Below are 18,632 nucleotides of genomic sequence, written 5' to 3'. Positions count from 1 at the left end.
CAGGGAAGAGGTCATTGGGCAATTCAGGGCCAGGAAGCAATGGGAGGAGTCAGAGGGAAAAGACCCCATGCTGGAATCTTTACATTGGAGGCTTTTTACTGGAATTGCACTTCACTTAACTGGTCAAGATTCTGAATCCAATCTCTTCCAATAATGCAACATTTTTTCTTTTTTTGTTTCTAGAATCAGTCTGATTTAGCCCAAGTCATTGTTTATTTCCATATAAATGACGTTTGCTCTTTTCCTAGAGTATACTGGTCTGTTTCCTCTAGGCCTGTGATTTTTAAATTGGATTCTTGGGCCTTAAGATTAGTTAGAGGTGCTCCAGGGGCCTTGCAAATGGAGCTTAGAAGGGATTGTGGGGAGAACCAAAGGGCAAAATTCTCATACCTCTACCACACACTTCAGCAAAGCCAGCCCTACTTTTGGTTGTTTTATATGTGAGGTCCCACATAAGATTTGTTTGAGCACAGATATTTAACAACTTTTGCTCAAAGTAGTGGTAGGGCTTATGCAATTTTAGTATTCACTTAGTACTGACATAAGCCTTGGAGGAATAACCTAATGCATTTTGGGCCAAGATGTAGTAAAAGACTGGGCTGAGGTTTTGCTGTGACCATGGAGAAATAATAAATATCACATGACTGTGAGTCACACAAAGATGATATTTCTGGGACCAAGTGTATATGAAAGTCAAAAGTCACACTGGAAAACTTGCTCTTTCCAATCTTACCAGATAATGCATTTGCCTCTTGTACTGGGGTACAAATTCTTATGTTGTTAATGCTTCAAAGAAAGATAAGGTGTCTGGTCAAGATACCATTGCAATGTAAACAAAATCATCTTCCAATTACAATTAGGTTAGCTGAATTGTCTCTGTCCTTCCTACAGAACTTGGAGAACCCAAGGAACCACAGCCATGGATAATGAATAGAGTGGTACAGTACTGATAACACATTAGGAAAAATTTTGGCAGGAACTAAGACTAAATGTGAGAGGTGAGACAGAGAGGATGCCTAGGCCATTCCTGAGCTTCTGGGTTGTGCATCTGAATAGATAGTAGTGGTCCTTAACTATAAATACACACAAGAGAATGAGAAGCACAGAAGGGAAGACTATGTAATTAGCTTTGAGACAAGGTGAGTTGGAAATGCATATGGAATACCCAGGATGCATTTAGATCAATCAGTCCAGAGCTCAGTGGAGTGTCTGGGAGGGCTATAGATGTGTGAGTCAACAATATGGCCTAGTGAAAATTAATGAAGTGGATGAACTTGTTGAGGGGCAATTTTTGAATGAGAAGAGAAGACTAATGATGGAATGTTTGGTAGCTCTAAATTGAGGGAGAACAGGGAAAGAGAGCTAATAAATAAAACTGAGGAATAAATATTAGATAAATAAGAAGTAAGCTAGGAAAGAGTAGTTATTAGACCGATAGGATGAAAAGAAGGGAATGGAGATCAGTGCTAAACTCTGCAAACAAGAGATCCTCTGTTATAACTCTTCGTGCCCTCAACTGATAGTAGAACAAAGCTCTAATTCTTCATGTGGAATGGAAATCCCTCCCAAATCTGATTTCTAATCCTCTTTCCCACAACCCCCAATGTTCTTCTGATTGCAAACAAGATATCTTTTTTCTAATAGCAGTTCTTTGGCCCTTTTTGGAAAATTTTTTGAGTTTTCCTCATATTGTTCCTTATGCCTGAAAGCTTTCTTACATGTTACCTTTGCCACTTATCACTGAAGTTTGTGGTGGTTTGGTTGCAAAAATGACCCCTTTATCTATGCCCCTTGCAATATAACTTTGAAGATCCTTCTATTACAAGGTGGAGTCTATGTCTTCTCCAGCTCTTGAATATGGACTGGCTTCCAGACTTGCTCTGGCCAACAGAATGAGCAATGTGAAGATGGCTGTTCTGAGCTTACATAGTCTCAAGAGCTTTCATTCTCCCGATCTCTTGGAACCATGTCATGACTTGAGAAAAAGCCCAGGATGGTCTGCTGGAAGATGGTAGACCAGGTGGAGAAGAGTCAAGTCCATCACAAGCCAGCTACCAGCAGCATAGTCCTGGAATACATTTAAGACAACTCAGCTGTGAGTGGAGTGGTCTGTCCAACCTGGAGACTATCACAGATGCATGAATGTTGCTGAGTCAGACAACCTACTAGCTTTCCTTTAGACTCCTGAGCAATAACAAATGTTTATTATTTTAAGCCACGGTGTTTTAATGTGGCTCGTTATACAGTAATTGCTAACTGACACAGTGGTCTAGCTCAGATCTCATCAATTCCATGAACACCTGCCTTGATGAATCTTGCCAGGAAGAAAAAATCAAAATCAAAAGCAAAGTAGTGTCTTTCCTTTCACAGAGGCCAGCAGCCTCAGATAAGGAAATAGAGGATGACAGGACCCAGGACAGGCAAGGCCTGATGGGATTTTAGAATTTAACATTCTCAAATACACCAAATGTTTTTTACTCTCCCTTGGATTAAAAATGAAACAAAACAAACTACCACAAACAATAGAAACAAAATCTTAAACTTAAGCTTAAATTTAAAAAAAATTGAAATCTGGGAATAATTGGAAATCTACGTGAAAACACACAAGAGCTGTTTCCTTCAAGTCAGATCAGGATGCCATGAGAGCACCAGCCACTGTAGCCAGCCCAGACCGCCCCCACGCTGCCTGTTGTGGAAGCCACACATTTGGAACAGCACTTACAGGCAACAGAAGGAGCACAGTCTCACCCTCCTCCTCAGGATACATTCCAGAGCATCCGCATTTAGATCCTCAAGGTTCATTTGAGTCAGTCTCTCTACCATAACACCTGCTTGGGTGCAGGAAGCACTTCCATGAAGGAGGAGATAATGGGTAATACGAGATGAAGAAGCACAGGTTGCTACTTAGCTTCAAGCACTTCTTATAAAAGACAATGAGCTATATGTACTCAAAAACCATGGAACTCTAAGCTATGTGAATGTTGTTGCAGCCTGCTGGGAGCTGGGCAACTTGATGGCAAGGATTGTAAGTCTAATACCTTCCTGCATTACAATAGGGAACAAATCATTATCTTTGTAATTTATTCCATGGCTTCTCATTAGGATCCCAAGTATCAGGGCACATGGTGAAAACCGGTGAAGCAATTAACAGCGCTGCGCTCTGCCTGAGCTGAAGCAATAACAGCGGCAGGTGCTCTTGCATCCTCCCTCAGACGTGCTGTGCATTGAAGCTCATGACTTTGCACCTTTCCCAGAGTGGAGCTTTCTCAGACCAACTCAAGTGGCTGCCTCTTCAGTGGAACATTTTGCTGGTGTGAAATGTGTGCAGCTGTCAGGGAAAAGCATATCAGTTCTGCAGTCTGAGAAACTGCCTGTCATAATGTGTGGGTTCCCACCTACCTGGCTTCTGGACAACTGTCTTCTCTTCGGTGCTACCAGCAAGGCAGACTGACACAGAGACAGAAACTTCCATGGAGATACTGATGCTGAATACCCCACGCTTTTCAGGGATGAATTTGGAAAACTTCCCAGTTGCACATCTGCCTTAGGGTAATAGCTTGCACTTCAGAGAAGGAGGCTTTCAAGGGAGACTGTGAGAACAACTACATCTATTCACAGAGGGAGGGTGGCAATTCTTCCTTCTTTCAGGGACAAGTGCCAGCCTTGTTGCGCTCTGCCCAGTAATTGTAGCTGTCTGTGAATGTGTGCAGTCAGGAAGTGCCCACTTGGCACACAAGCCCCTTGGGGGAAGCCCTGTGGCGGGGGCTCCAGCCCAGCCAGCTCATGCAGAGGAGACCACTTCAGATGGGCAGAGTGGATCAAGGCGGGAGACCAGGGTGTACGTGTAGCAAGGCCAAGGGCCCTGGTTCCCTCTTGTCTTTTTCATCAACTTGTAGTATCTGTTTACCTTTCTTGTTTTTGTTTTTCAGTGTGGTGGCCAAAGAGATAGTGCCAATGAGTTCTTGCTACCACCTAAGGAAATTGAGATTTAATGTATTGTCATTTTTCTTAGGGAATGTATATGCTCCACTGATACTTTGTAAATCTATTTCTTGGGTTAGTCATCTTACCCCATAATTAAATTTCACCTTACATTCAAATTTATATAATTTCAGCCAAAGAGACAAAGATACAGAGGAAATTCTGATGGGGACATAGGAATTCTGGGCACCTGAGTGGGGTTAGTAGGAGTACCAGAACATTGTTTAAAATGTGTTCTTCTGATATAATATATAGTGAGATCCCATGAGGTCCACTTGATAAAGAAATAGTCTTTTAAGAGCAAGCACATACTCTTTCTAAAATTAAAATCTTAAATTTTTAAATCAGGTTTATCAGGACAGCATTGGATGAGAATGTACATCAGTGGAGTAAATGGTCTAAACCAGTTGTTTGGGAACTTCTGATGAGGTCAAATCCATGCCTTTCTGAAAGGCAAAAGGTACAAGCAATGTACCTGCATCAATTCCTACATCAATACCTGCAAAAAGGTACATGCATCAATTCTTCTTAAAATGGGAAGAAAATGAATGATGTGGGATGAAACCAAACTGATGGCTCACACAGAGTGCACAGGCCAGGAAGAGAAGGAGCCTGGTCTCTGAGTGGCGTCTCCTAGGTCAGAAGCACACAACTGGCTGGACAGAAAATGCACAAGACTAGAGGCATTTATTTCAGGCATCTACTCAGAAGGGATGATACACAAGCACTTTTAGTCACTTCACAATGGCAGTAGGCCTAGTGATGAGGCAAAACTTATAAATAAGTTTAGATAGCTTATAAATAACTTTAATACAAACTCCCAAAAGGAAATAGATTATAGTTTATAGTTTCTATTAAAAATTATTTCCCCCCTCAATGTTACAGCAACAAATATAATAACAAATAAAAATTGGTACATAGAATATGCGACCTATAAAAGAAATGCATGTTTGTCTCTGTTATTTTACATGTCGAAAAAGACTTAAAAACATGAAAAATAATTTTGAATAATGTGATTTCTCTATTATTAGCCTTAAAGTTAACTTGAGGGATCCTTCAATGTTCCATATTTTAATAGGTGAAACTAAGCTACCCCATAACCATGCCATCTGAGGATCAGATGAAAACACTGGAATCTTCTTGAAATAAGGTACAATCGATGTACCTGCATCAGCTCTTGCAAAAAGGTACATGCATCAATTCTTTTTAAAATGGGAAGAAAATGAATGATGTGGGATGAATCTTGGAATCTTCTTGAAGGAAGACTTTGTAGGAGGAGGTAATATATAATGTTTGTGTGAGCACGTGTGTAACAGAAAATGGACTTGTTCTTTATGCTTCTCTTTGTATGTGTTTCTTAGCAGCCTGGTATTGTCTTTCCTAGCACTTCCAACATTTGTAATTCCATGTTTGTTTTGGATACACTGTATGTCCTTAAGACAAAGCATATATTTGTTTTACCCTCTGCTATATTACCTTGGCCTATTCCAGGGTTTGGAACAAGGAAAACACTAACTCATTATTTTATGACTGAATCAATGATTAAGTTTGGACTATTATTGGACAGAAATAATATTTAGTAAACATCTGCCATGACAACATAAACACTCTACCAAGTATGTATGTATGCTTATGTCATTGCGTCTTCTCTATGATTCTGAAAGAGAGATTTTGTCAGCTCCATTTTGTATGTGGGGAACCTGAAGCATATAGAGACCATCTGAACCACCTCTGTCTGTTTAGGTTCAAGGCTAGTGATGGACATCCTCTGCAGCCCATAAGGAAACAGGTGCCATCTCAATATATGAATGGACTTTCTAAGAAGTCTAACACATCAGGGATGCCCTCTCTTATGAGGAAGTGAACTTCTGTCACTGGAATTATGGAGTCAGTTTGACCATCTGTCGGGAACATAAAATAGAGAAGAGGTGAAAAGAGCTGAATTAGAAAACCTCTAATGTTCTTCTCAACATTAAAACTTTAATTTACTGCCTAGCCATATGGGGAAGTGGCAGAACAATATGGTTCTTCTCCCCTTTGGTACTGCCCCTTTTTCTTTTCCCTTTAAAGCAGATGGTTGCTTTTGCGCTTGCTGCCCCAGGAGGAGGATGCTCAGAATGACAATCAGCAAGGCTGTCTTTTGGCTTTTCTGCGACAGAAGCCTAAGCCTCTGGGAATGCTGGAGGCTCAGGGGCACTAACAAAATATTTGAGAGAAAAGTAACAAAAAACTGCAACTCTTCCCCACCAGTTTGAAAAAGATAATCTGGACTGAAAAGCCAGTTAAAACACTGTCAGGAAGGAGTACCTGGGCATACACAGCCGGACGGAGCGGCAGGTGGTCCCGGGCTGAAGAGGACCCGCCCTGACCCCCAGCCTGGCCTTCAGGAGCCTCCTCCAGCTCAGACTCATTCTGGGGGAGGGTAGGAACAAGACCAGTGGAGAAGGGGGCTTGACAATTTGTGCTGAAGGGTCATCAGATCCAAGACTGAGAATACCTTTTTAATCCCTTACTTATCATTCCTGTATTTTTCTGCTGCTTTTATCTAGGTGAAATGAAATGAAAACACACACATTCTTCCAATGAGAATAGTTTAATGTGTGTATTCTGAATAATCCAAATGTGATTTTGTGATGGAATTCATACTTCAACGGGTAAACTGATTTATTTTGAAGATTGTTTGCATCCATTTTCCATTAATTCTCCTATTCTTAAATATTAAAAAAAGAAAAAGAAAACTCCCTAGGTTTGGAGTCTTATGTAAAATTACACACTTTTGTTTCCCCTAGAGGTAATGTTAAGTGACATGGGAGAAATGGGAGAAATAGTGGATAGCATCTTTCTATTCCTTTCTCTAGTAACATGCTTTTCCTGTAGGTTATAGTTTGTCATGTCATTCAAGGTCCTTTGTGAAACGGACACCAAAAGTTGCAAGAGATTTAATGGGGAAAAGCCTGTGAAAAAATAGGGGAGAGAGAGAGAGAGCAGGAATTGGCAGGAGAGCTTTCAGTCCACAGTGCAGGTTGGCCCCTTGGAGGGGAGAGAGGGAAGGAGGAGGGTGGACAGGAAAGGGCCTGCATTGCAATGCAGCTCTGAACAAATGGGGGTAAGGAGCACCCCAGGGGGGTGAGTTACTTACTGACAAACAGCAAAGCTGTATTTTTATTCCCCAACACGTCATTTCTCAATAAACCAGTTATTCATGGCAATAAAAGGTTAATAATACCTATTCTCCTGCTGCAGCAGAATGTGACCTTTTTCAACTCTCTAGCTCTGTTCTCCTGGTAACGTGGTAAAGATGGCAAGTGCCAACTACATTATGAAGCCACATGGAGTACAAATAAAAAGTGACCCAGGATTGGCAAATTACATCTGGACTGGGATTATCTGTTTTATGCCCATGGAAAGCCATGATTTGTGGCTTTCCTAAGTAAGCACCATGTCCCTAGTGGGGACTCTAGAAGCTATGCCTATTAGTGTGCTACACAAGGTTGCGGCTCTTCTAATGTAGGAAGTTTTTAAGTTAGCACAGCTCCTAGACCCATTTGAGGTAAAACCCATCTCAGACCTGAACTGCTGCATGGATAGTTTTAAGAACACTCAAAAAGAAAACTGTTTGATGCTGCCTTGCTGGCAAATTCTACATTCTGCCTGGATCTTTCTGGTGACAAGTGTGGTCTGTGATGGTCTGGAATCTAAATGTTTAATGGGACCTATGAAGACTTTCTTTGGGTGTTGCTTCCTTATAAAAATGGTTGAAAAAAATTTGCAGCCATAACAAAATGAGTGGCAGAGTATTTGCAAGCACCACTATACATGGTTTTAGGGTTAACCTTGAGGAATCAAATCTACTGCTTAGTGGTGCCCCATCACTTCCAATGGGGACAGGAATTCCCTCTTCTCTCCAACCCCGCCCCCCCCAACATATCCCAGCATTTTCTTTCATGGATTCTTGACCTTTACTTTTTTTTCTCCTTCTTAATTGTCATTTTTAATAAAAGTTGCTAGTTTTGGTGGTGGTGGGGAGCTGATTACATGCCAGACAGTTTTCTTAAGCACTTTCTCAAATCATTTCATTTAATGCACATAACAAGTTATGAGGTGGGACAATAATCTTCATTATAAAGACCAAGATAAGTTTAAATAACTTCTTAAGATGTAATTACTATGCCCTATAACCATAACTTAAGCTATCATCTGGGAGGTGATTTAAAATCATACTTGAATGATACAGAAGAATCTTTGATTTTTTTTCCCTTTGGTAACTTATATGAGCACTTATTTATGGAACAAGTATATAAAGACCTAATATTACTATTATTATTTTTTTAATTTTTAATTTTTACTTTTCTATCTTTAATGTACAATTACATGAACATTATGGTTACTGGACTCCCCCTATTTTCAAGTTCCCACCACATACCCCATTACAGTCACTGTCTATCAGTGTAGTAAGATGCTGTAGAGTCACTACTTCTTTTCTCTCTGTTATACTGCCTTCCCTGTGTCCCCCACCGCTACATTATATGTGCTAATCATATTGCCCCTTTTCTCCCCTTATCCCTCCCTTTCCACCCTCCTTCCCAGTCCCTTTCCCTTTGGTAACTGTCAGTCCATTCTTGGGTTTTGTGAGTCTGCTGCTGTTTTGTTCCTTCTATTTTTTCTTTGTTCTTATGCTCCACAGCTGAGTGAAATCATTTGATACTTTACTTGCTCTGCCTGGCTTATTTCACTGAGCATAAGACCCTCTAGCTCCATTCATGTTGTTGCAAATGGTAGGATTTGTTTTCTTCTTATGGCTGAATAATATTCCATTGTGTATATGTACCACATTCATCTACTGATGGACACTTAGGTTGCTTCCATTTCTTGGCCATTGTAAATAGCACAGTGATAAACATAGGGGTGCATACGTCTTTTTCAAACTGGGCTGCTGCATTCTTAGCGTAAATTCCTATAAGTGGAATTCCTGGGTCAAATGGTATTTGTATTTTAAGCATTTTGAGGAACCTCCATACTGCTTTCCACAATGGTTGAACTATTTTACATTACCACCAGCAGTGCAGGAGGGTTCCCCTTTCTCCACATCCCCACCAACATTTGTTGTTGTTTGTGTTTTGGATGTCAGCCATCCTAACTGGTGTAAGGTGATATCTCATTGTGGTCTTAATTTGCATTTCTCTGATGATTAGGGATGTGGAGCACCTTTTCATGTGCCTGTTGGCCATCTGAACTTCTTCAGAAGTGTCTGTTCAGCTCCTCCGCCCATTTTTTAATTTGCTTATTAGCTTTTTGTTTGCTGAGGTGTGTGAGCTCTTATATAATTTGAATGTCAGCCCCTTACTGGATATGTCATTTATGAATATATTCTCCCATACTGTAGGACATCTTTTTGTTCTACTGATGGTGTCCTTTGCTGTATAGAAACATTTTAGTTTGATGTAGTCCCACTTGTTCCATTTTTGCTTTTGTTTCCATTGCCCGGGGAGATAATTTCATGAAGAAGTTCCTCATGTTCATGTCCAAGAGATCTTTGCCTATGTTTTTTTCTAAGGGTTTTATGGTTTCATGACTTACATTCAGGTCTTTGATCCATTTTGAGTTCTAGATCTAGTAGTTTTGGAGTGGATTCTTTAGGGTTTTTTGTGTACAATATCATGTCATCTGCAAAGAGGGACAGTTTGACTTCTTCCTTACTAATATGGATGCCTTTTATTTCTTTGTGCTGTCTGATTGCTGTGGCTAGGACCTCCAGTACTAAATTGAATAGAAGTGGTAAGAGTGGGCATCCTTGCCTTGTTCCCCATCTTAAAGGAAAAGCTTTCAGCTTCTTGCTGTTAAGTATAATGTTGGCTGTGGGTTTATCATATATGGCCTTTATTATGTTGAGGTACTTCCCTCTATACCCATTTTGTTGAGAGTTTTTATCATGAATGGATGTTGAATTTTGTCGAATGCTTTTTCAGCATCTATGGAGATGATCATATGGTTTCTGTCATTTTTGTTTATGTGGTGGATGATGTTAATGGATTTTCGAATGTTGTACCATCCTTGCATCCCTAGGATGAATCCCACCTTATCATAATAGGTGATATTTTTTATGTATTTTTGAATTCGGTTTGCCAATATTTTGTTGAGTATTTTTCCATCTATGTTCATCAGGGATATTGGTTTGTAATTTTCTTTTTTTGTGGTGTCTTTGCCTGGTTTTGGTATTAGAGTGATGTTGGCCTCATAGAATGAGTTTGGGAGTACTTTCTCCTCTTCTACTTTTCAAAAAAATTTAAGGAGGATGGGTACTAGACCTTTACTAAATGTTTGATAAAATTCAGCAGTGAAATAATCTGGTTCAGGTGTTTTGTTACTAGATAGTTTTTGATTACCAATTCAATTTCCTTGCTGGTAATTGGTCTATTCAGATTTTCTGTTTCTTCCTGGGTCAACCTTGGAAGGTTGTATTTTTCTAGGAAGTTGTCCATTTCTTCTAGGTTATCCAGTTTTTTATCATATAATTTTTCATAGTATTCTCTAATAATTCTTTGTATTTCTGTAGTGTCTGTTGTGATTTTTTCCTTTCTCATTTCTGATTCTGTTTATGTGTGTAGACTCTCTTTTTTTCTTGATAAGTCTGGCTAGGGGTTTATCTATTCTGTTTATTTTCTTAAAGAAACAGCTCTTGCTTTTATTGATTCTTTCTATTATTTTATTCTTTTCTATTTTATTTATTTCTGCTCTAATCTTTATTATGTCCCTCCTTCTACTGACTTTGGGCTTCATTTGTTCTTCCTTTTCTAGTTTCATTAATTGTGAGTTTAGACTGTTCATTTGTGATTGTTCTTCTTTCCTGTAGTAGGCCTGTATTGCAATATACTTCTCTCTTAGTGCGACCTTCACTGTGTCCCACAGATTTTGCAGTGTTGAATTATTTTCATCATTTGTCTCCATATATTGCTTGATCTCTGTTTTTATTTGGTTATTGATCCATTGATTATTTAGGAGTATGTTATCAAGCCTCCATATGTTGGTGGGCTTTTTCATTTTCTTTGTGTAATTTATTTCTCATTTCATACCTTTGTGATCTGAGAAGCTGGTTGGTAGAATTTCAATCTCTTTGAATTTACTGAAGCTCTTTTTGTGGCCTAGTATATGATCTATTCTTGAAAATGTTCCATGTGCACTTGAGAAGAACATGTATCCTGTTGCTTTTGGATGAAGTGTTCTATGGATGTCTATTATGTCCATCTGTTCTAATACATTGTTCAGTGCCTTTGTCTCTTTACTTATTTTCTGTCTGCTTGATCTGTCCTTTGGGATAAGTGGTGTGTTGAAGTGTCTTAAAATTAATGCATTGCATTCTATTTCCCCTTTAATTCTGTTTGTATTCATTTCACATACATAGGTAATCCTGTGTTGGGTGCATAGATGTTTATAATGGTTATATCCTCTTGTTGGACTGATCCCTTTATCATTATGTAATGTCTTTCTTTGTCTCTTGTGACTTTCTTTGTTTTGACGTCTGTTTTGTCTGATACAAGTACTGCAGCTTCTGCTTTTTTCTATTAGTTGCATGAAGTATCTTTTTCCATCCCTTCACTTTTAGTCTCTGTATATTTTTGGGTTTGAAGTGAGTCTCTTCTAGGCAGAATATAGATGGGTCTTGTGTTTTTATCCATTCAGTGACTCTATTTCTTTTGATTGGTGCATTCAGACTGTTTACATTTAGGGTGATTATCAATAGGTATGTACATATTGCCATTGCAGGCTTTAGATCTGTGTTTACCAAAGGTTCAAAGGTAATTCCCTTACTATCTAACAGTCTAATTTAACTCACTTCATATACTATTATATAAACAACCTAAAGGTTCTCTTTTTTCCCTATTTTTTCTACCTTCTCTATTGTTTGTATGTTAGGTATCATATTCTGTACTCTTTGTCTATCTCTTGATTGACTTTGGGAGTAGTTGATTTGATTTTGCATCTGCTTAGTAATTAATTGTTCTACTTTGCTGTGGTTTTATTTCCCCTGGTGACATCTGTTTAGCTTTTGGAATACTTCCATCTATAGCAGTCCCTCCAAAATGCACTGTAGAGGTGGTGTGTGGGAGGTAAATTCCCTCAGCTTTTGCTTATCTGAAAATTGTTTAATCCCTCTTTCAAATTTAAATGATAACCTTGCTGGGCAGAGTATTCTTGGTTGAAGGCCCTTCTGCTTCATTGCATTAAATATATCATTCCACTCCCTTCTGGCCTGTAAGGTTTCTGTTGAGAAATCTGATGACAGCCTGATGGGTTTTCCTTTGTATATGATGTTTTTTCTCTCTCTAGCTGCTTTTAAAAGTTTGTCTTTTTCCCTGATCTTTGCCATTTTAATTATTATATGTCTTGATGTTGTGTTCCTTGGGTCCCTCATGTTGCAAGATCTGTGCATCTCCATGGCTTGCGAGACTATCTTCTTCCCCAGATTGGGGAAGTTTCAGCAATTACCTCCTCAGTAACACTTTCTATCCCTTTTTCTCTCTTCTTCTTCATCTGGTACCCCTATAATGCGAATATTGTTCTGTTTGGACTGGCCATACAGTTTTCTCAATATTATTTTATTCTTAGAGGTCCTTTTTTCTCTCTGTGCCTCAGCTTCTCTGTATTCCTCTTCTTTAATTTCTATTGCTTTTACCGTCTCTTTTACTACATCTAATCTGCTTTTAAATCCCTCCGTTGTGTGTTTCATTTCAAATATAGAATTTCTTAATGATTGAATCTCTGTCTTAAATTAGTACCTGAGTTCTTGAATAATTTTCTGTACCTCCATGAGCATGTTTATGATTTTTATTTTAAACTCTATTTTAGGAATATTAGTGAGTTCAGTTTCATTTGGTCCTTTTTCTGAGGTTTGAGATATTTTGGTCTGAACCAGGTTCCTTTGACATTTCATAGTTCTATGTGGTGCCCTCTAGTTCATAGAAGCTTTAGTCTCTGGAGCTGCTCAACCCCTAGAGTGAAGGTGGGGGTTGTAGGGGAGTGGCACTGGTGCCTTGGGGCAGCAAAGAGCTGTTTCCTGATTCCTGGCTGCAGTGCCCATCTCTAGTATCAGAGCCAGTGGGCTGAGCACACAGGTGCAAGCCCCTGTGCTTTGTATCTCTTGCTGTTGTAGGCGGGGCCTCCCACTGGCCTGACACCAGTGCAGTGACTGCCAGTTTATGAGCAGGTCGGGGCAGGCCAGAAGGAAAGTGCAGCTGGCTGTGTGTCACAGTGGGGGGGTCTCAGAGCTGAGTAGCCAGCCAGGGGGATGGGGTGCCTGAAGCTCCTCAACATCCCAACCCACTGGGTAGAGTGCACCCAGACAACGTTGTCCACCTATCCCTTCTCCCCCATAGAAAGCTCCGTGAAAACCCCACCCCTTCAGCAGCCCTCTTGCTGCTAGGAAGCCTCTCAGATTGCTTGCCTTTCCTTTGTCCCAGAGCAGCCGGATGTGATCCCTGTCCTCTACAAACTGCCAGAATCCCAGTCTTTCAAGCACTCCACCTGTCCCAGCCACCCAACCCCAGCAACCACCAGAGCACCACACAATGTAGGTCTGTGGTCCAAAACAGACGTCCAGGGCTGGGTGTTCAGCAGTTCTAGGCTTCCACCCCCTCCCCACTCTATTTCTCTTCCGGCGGTGAGCTGAGGTAGGGGAAGGGCTCAGGTCCCACTGGATCAAGTACTTTATCCTGTTTCGTGAGGTCTGTTTTTGAGGTCTGTATGCAGTCTGGGGCAGCCTACTTTCCTGTTGCTATTTCAGGGCCAGTTGTTTTAACTATATTTTCACACTATATGTGGTTTTGGGAGGAATTCTCTGTCTCATCTCTCATGCCACCATCTTGAATCCTCCTTATCCAGATCTAATATTATTTTTTTGAGGGTTTATCTCTGCTAACTTCAACTCTCCTCATTAATTTACATGGGAAAGAAAAAAAATAGTCTGTATGACATGTTTTTCCTTATTCTAACCCAAAAAGTCTTTCATTACAAACCATTACTGGAAATATGGAAGAAATTAAAATGGTTGTGAGAATAAAGATACAATAACTGAATATCAACTGTATTACAACACCACCAGAGGAGACCATAAACCTTGAGGGAAGACTTAACTACATGAAATTGAAACATTTTCCTTAGGAAGAGAAGAAGAATGTGAAAGTTCATGTGCTAGAATCTCTCATCCAATAATCCCAGAGTTCTTCCTAAAACATAGCTGACCCAGTTGAGGCAGCATTTAAAAACACTGTAATTACATTGAAATTTTGAGAGTATTAGCATTTTTTCACTTTTAAAATGGGCATTCTGAGCAAATACAGCTCATTGGGCAAGGGTCTGCATGAGTATCTTGACTGGATGCTCTTATCAAGTAGTATGATTCAGGTATGGTATGCCATGTTTCAAGATTAAGGGGCTAAATATTCACCAAAAAAGCTTTTATTCTTTACTTAAATCATTCTAATTCTAACTTCATAAGTTCATATTCAATTGCTACTGTTTCAAAAAACCTTGGGAGATCTCTACAATACATATGATGTTTTCATTCATTAAAAATATTTTCTTGTCTTACTAACTTTTTTCTAAAGTCCCAATTACTATGATCTGAGACAAAATTAGTTATAATTGAGTGAAAATTAGCTAGGAAAATTTAGATAACTAAATGGATAATTATTTACCTGGAATAAATTACTATAAAAATATGATGAAAATTTTTTGCAAAGAGACAGTAAGACATACAAAAAACCCAGGTATCAAAAGTTTTAGTTAAAATTGCATATTGTAATGTTACGTTACTGAATTTCAAGGTTCCAGAGATCAGAATATCTTATCACAAAACATCAGAGTTCTACAGAATATGCCTAATGAAAGAAAGAAGTTACTTTTGTCCCACCTCTGGCACTGAGCATGCTAGTATTTGATACTGGAATTCCCCAACATCTTGAAAATTTGGTCTTTTTTGCCTAAATAGGGAAGAGAAGGAAAAGAAAAGAAGGGGCAATAGCCAAAATTCTTTCTAAGTCATCCATGTCTCTTAACAATTCAGTGTGCCTTTTTATATCTGTATTAGTTTCCTTTGCATTCCATAGCAAGTGACCACAATTTAAGTGGCTTAAAACAACACAAATTTACTATCTCACAGTTCTGTAGATCAGAAGACTGGGTTAGCTCTACGCATAAGGTTGAAATCAAGGTCGGCAGGGCTATGCTCCTTACTGGGGCATCTGTGAAAAATCCACTTCTAAACTCACTCAGGTTGGACAGAATTGAGTTCCATGTGGTTGTAGGACTGAGGTCCAGGTTCCCTTACTGGCTGTTGCTTGTAAAGGTGATCACATTCCATTCCTTGTGGTCTCCTTTATCTTCAAAGTCAGCAGTGATGGGTCAAGTCCCTCTCGTGATTGAATCTTTCTGACCTCCTCCTCTCCTTTGTCTCACTGATCTCTCCTCCCAGCCAAAGAAAGTTCTCTGCTTTTAAGGGCTCATGTGATTAACTAGTGCCCACCAGGATAATCCACCTATTTTAAGGTCCTTAATCTTTACTACATCTACAAAGTCCCTTTTGGTTCTTATATAACCAAGTTAGGTAAGGTAATACATTCACATGTTCCAGGGATTAGAGGCTGGGCATTTTGGGGGGATATTCTGTTTACTATCCTGTTAAGAGTTGGCTATATATCTCTGTCCTATTATGTCTGACCCCTTCCAGATACCTTCTTTAAGCTCCACCTGCAGATTCTGGATGTGTCCCTGAGCCTTTGCTAACTTCTGTTTGGAAAACACACAATGATTCTTCTCAGAAATGGCCTATTTCCAAGATCTCTACTATTACCAAATCATCAAATCTACATTTCTGCCAGCTTTATGCTGCTCCTTCAATTCTGAGAGATAATTTCTTCCCTACTATTTTCCCGGATGTTAGAATATCTGATTTTCTTTGCCCTCTGTCTCCTGGTTGGTCAGCATGGTTTCTAAATTTGTCAGTTCCCAACATGCAAACTCCAAATGTGTTTTTCTAGAAGGTCTCAAGTTTCTCTTGTTCTGGTCCAAGTTACTCATCCTACCATGAGGCACTATTGCTGTCATTTTTTTTGTTTATTAAGAACTGTCACTAGGTGTGGAATGTTACTAAAATGCCCTTTATGTGTTCTAGCATTTATTCCCTAGAAATATGACACATTTATTAGCTATAGATTAAGCTACTATCTGTGTGTTATGGAATGACAGCATGCATTCAAAATTATTTTTCAAAAATCTATATGCCTAGATTAATAGAAAAACATTTATGTAGATTGGATCAACTATTTTCTATACATTTTTGATAAATTATTGAATCATGATACAATTACACTGAGGAGATTGTTAATATGTCTGAAATGACTGGACTATAAAATATTCACCTTGGTAAATTGAGTCATTGTTAATAATGAACTGTATTAATGTTTCAATAATCTAATAAGCTACTTGGAAATTAGTTATTAGGCAACTGGGACATAACTGTGGTTATTGGGTGGAACTAAGTAGTTACTATCAAAACTCTTACTAGGCTATTTCACATATTATGTGACTTCATAAGCTCAAATTAAAAATATTAATTTATGTCTACTGAGTGCAATTCACTGCAATACAAATGAAACAGACATGGATTCTTCCCCTAAGGCACTTATAGGCACCTCAATACATGGACTTCAAGACAGAAAGCAAGGAATATCCTACCAATGGCACAGGGGATGCATTACAGAAATTGAGATGAGAGAAAAAAAAGACTCCACTTCCAAGAAATGTACATAGTACCTACTCTAGAAGAGACACTTAATAAATATAATTGAGTGTATTAAGCCTCTCATTTGGTATATATATATTTATATTGAGATACATGATACATTTATATGGTATATGTCATATATATATAATCTTGATATATTTGGACTCAGAGGGTGAAACTAATAGTCTATCAAATGAAGAAACACAAGAAACACAAACCAAAGCACAAAGACAGCCTAAGTTCTAATGTTGCAGCTTTTGCATGGATTGCTTAGTTCTCTGTCAACTAGGTCATTCTCATCCATATTTTTCTCACCCTGGTTGCTATTACCTAGTCTTATCTGCCTTCTCCTCTCATTCCCCAACATGCACACATGAACTCACAAAATTTTATCTATCCAGAGCAGGAAACACGTTGCTTGCCATTCTCTTCTTTCTATTGCATCATCCCCATTCCAGGTAAGCTTGGTCTACTGCAGTGACCTCCCAAGTGGTGTCCTTGTCTTTGCAAAACTCCTTACTGCCATTCAAACTCTGAAGGCACAACTCTGAACATGTCACTCACTGCAGCAAAAGTATAATATCTCCTCAATATAGCCTGGTCCTTACCCTGCTATCAAGGGTTCTGTGTCCAATTCAACCCGTGGTCCTCCTGTATTTCCTTCCCGCTATGTACACAGTTCCTCTCCTCCAGCCCAGCGGGCCTACTTGCTTTTCATTGTTCCCTGGTCTGCTCACACTCTCCCCTATTTGGGGGATGCCTATTGCCATTGCTGTTCCCTACCACTTCTTACATCTGGAACCTCACACATCCTTAAAGATTCACCTTTTTAACTGCCATAAAGCTCCTTACCTTCTTTTCTTACCTGGAAGTAATATTTGTCCTTTTTGGATCTATTTTAACTTTTTCTGTACTTCTCCTATATCAGATTCCACATTGTTAAAACTAGCTTTCAAGCTCCTTGGAAGAAGAGTATATACTTCTTTTGAATGTTATGTCCTTACGACAGTTACTTAACAAATTATCTGTAATGGTTTAATGAATGGTCCTTCCCCGTTTTATTTCTCTGCAGAATATTTGTTTACTGTTTGATATTTTCCACTTAGTTGGCTGAGTAAATGAATCTCCAAACACCAGTGACTTTTTTGAGAGCCCTTAAGTCTTTTTTATTGCTGAAACCTAATTGTCTGAGATAGTGTCTAGCATGTCTTAGGCCCTCACCCAGTAAGTGTTGAATAAACAAATGAATAAATAAAGTGAAAATCTAGAGAACAATGCTGCTGTCTTCATACACAAAACAGCTTTATTTAGTGATTCAGAGTCACTTTTATACACCAGAAGAACACTTCCAAAGTATTTGTGGGCTTAGTACTCTTTTATTTCCAGGTATCTTGTCATACTATTGACATGTAGGAGGGTTGCAGCTTTCTTCACTATTAATTACAGGTAGCCCTTGAACAATGCAAGGGTTAGGGATAACCAAGCCCCTGAGGAGTCATAAATCTGAGTAAAACATCTGACTCCCCCAAAACTTAACTACTAATAGTTTGCTGTTGACTGGAAGCCTTACTGATAACAAAGTAAATTAACACATATTTTGCAAGTTATATGTATTATATGCTGCATTCTTACAATAAGGTAAGCTAGAGAACAGAAAATCCTTTTTCAAGTAGTCAAAAATCTTCAAAATACATGTATTTTCCAATATATACCCATGCAGCTTCAACTCATATTATTCAAGAATCAACTGTATTATGAAATGTAGACATTTTACAACTTTCTCAGTGCTGGTGAAGTTTGGGGGAGAGGGAGGTAAGTAATTATCTACTGTTTCCTACTCCCTAAAAAATTCTAACTAGTTAATTGCTAACAT

General features: G+C 39.0%; 1 protein-coding gene across 3 annotated transcripts in view; it reads right to left on the bottom strand.

Moving 5' to 3' along the window:
• Positions 1 to 18,632, bottom strand: part of NKAIN3 (sodium/potassium transporting ATPase interacting 3) — a 632,099-nt gene that overhangs the window by 229,527 nt on the left and 383,940 nt on the right. The gene's annotated exons all lie outside the window — the stretch shown is intronic.

The sequence above is a fragment of the Manis javanica genome, chromosome 2 (assembly GCF_040802235.1).
Source record: "Manis javanica isolate MJ-LG chromosome 2, MJ_LKY, whole genome shotgun sequence".
NCBI lineage: Eukaryota > Metazoa > Chordata > Mammalia > Pholidota > Manidae > Manis > Manis javanica.
The sequence above is the reverse complement of the archived record's forward strand: the minus strand, read 5'-3'. Positions and strand labels throughout refer to the sequence as shown.